This window comes from Myotis davidii, unplaced genomic scaffold, assembly GCF_000327345.1.
Source record: "Myotis davidii unplaced genomic scaffold, ASM32734v1 scaffold38, whole genome shotgun sequence".
NCBI classification, from domain to species: Eukaryota; Metazoa; Chordata; class Mammalia; order Chiroptera; family Vespertilionidae; genus Myotis; species Myotis davidii.
Genome location: NW_006291383.1, coordinates 4,570,472 through 4,572,040, shown reverse-complemented (window position 1 = coordinate 4,572,040; position 1,569 = coordinate 4,570,472). Strand labels below are relative to the sequence as shown.

Sequence of the window (1,569 nt, the reverse complement as noted above, 5' to 3'; positions counted from 1 at the left end):
GAGGTTTTCAAAAACACTGAGCCCCGCTCCCACCTCAGACTAACAGGATCAGCCTCTGGTAATGGAGGCTGGGCACTGGCATTTTCATAGGGATCCCTGGGTGAGTGTAGTGTACAGCCAGGGTCAAGAGCCAGTGACCTAAATGACCTCTAAAGTGTGGGCTTAAAGTGCCACGAGAGCTATTTGGATTCAGAGTATAATCAGTCACATCATTTTGTGCTTAGCATCTTTTATCATACACCAAATGTGCTCTATCCTATATAATAAAAGGGTAATATGCAAATTGTCCCCTCAAAAGGGAGTTCAACCAGAGTTCAACCAGGGGGCGGGGCTGATCCGCCACCCACCTGGGGCCCCTCCCCCTGCCCAACACCCCTCCTTCCGATCGCCTCCCCCCCATTGGGGGCGGTGGCCAGCCAGACCCCACCTGTGCATGAATTCATGAACCGGGCCTCTAGTCTATATATATAAAAGCCTAAGCGACTGAACGACTGAATGACCAAACAACCGGCCAGTGCACTCCCACTGCTCAGCTGACTGACAGGTGTGCCAGGTGCTGGGCTCATGGCTGGCAAGCGCTGCTGTGCGGCTCGAGCCTCTGAGTGGCAGCGAGCCTACCAAGCAGCGGTGGTGGCAGGCACAGCAGGGCCAGGATGAGTGGGAGCACTGTGGTGCCCAGCCTGGGCTCGGGCTCCTCCCTGGCCTCCTGGTCCACAGCTTCACACACTATTACATCCCCCGAGGGATCTTGGATTGTGAGAGGGCACAGTCTAGGGTGAGGGACCCCACCAGTGCATGAATCCATGCACCGGGCCTCTAGTTTTAAAGGTAAGGACACTGGGAGGTGAAGTAACTTGTCCAAGAACATTTAGCTAGTAAGGCAGGATTTGAACCCAGGTCTGACTGAGTCCTTATTCTCAACTCCCTTAGAAGGTGGTGGAGGCAATATTCTTCAGAGTCGGGAAAGAAGGAGGGGGTATGTCATGACTGAACACCAGTGTTTTCTGGACTCTTCTGGATGTTATGAGCATTTTTGTGCCTGAAAGGGGGGGGCGGGCACAGCTCATGCAAAAGCCAGGAGGTGAGAGCCAGTGTGCTCCCTCTGTAGGGTCTGTGGGTGAGGGTGACAGCACCAACTCTGTGGGCAGGTCTGTGTGGTTTGTAGAGATGCCTCGGCTGGGAGGAGGGTGCACTGGAGGGCCCACCCGCTGCCCTGGCCAGGATGACGGGCCTGGCTGGAGGGAGTGGAGATAGGGTGGGAAGGGGATGCCTTTGAGAAAGATTGGAGGGAGGATGGGAAACCAGCCCTGACAGTGACATGGGGCGGGGCAGCCTCAGGGAGAGATGCCAGATCAGGTTGGGACGCGCTGAGCATGAAGTGTTGGGGGCACTGAGCCGGGCCGCATTCTGGCATCTCTCATGGGTAGTGCTAGCTCAGGCCCTCTGTCTGGAGCCTGTGGTCGGGAGCGGCTCCCCAAAGGAAAGGGGCCACCTTCCTCTGGGGACCTCAGGCACCCCAGTTCAGAGCCCTTACCACTTCCCCTTACTATTTCTGCCTCGGCGTGTGTA

At 56.5% G+C, this 1,569-nt stretch overlaps 1 protein-coding gene across 4 annotated transcripts in view; it reads left to right on the top strand.

Annotated features, from left to right (window-relative positions):
• SRC (SRC proto-oncogene, non-receptor tyrosine kinase) overlaps positions 1–1,569 on the top strand; it is a 43,667-nt gene that overhangs the window by 9,252 nt on the left and 32,846 nt on the right. For 3 of the 4 annotated variants that reach the window (XM_006764499.2, XM_006764498.2, XM_006764497.2), the window contains exon 1: positions 882–897. The exons of the other annotated variant lie outside the window; for it this stretch is intronic. The gene's annotated coding sequence lies outside the window, so the exon portion shown is untranslated. Of the gene's footprint in view, positions 1–881; positions 898–1,569 lie in introns of those variants that run through there. 4 annotated transcript variants of the gene reach the window in all.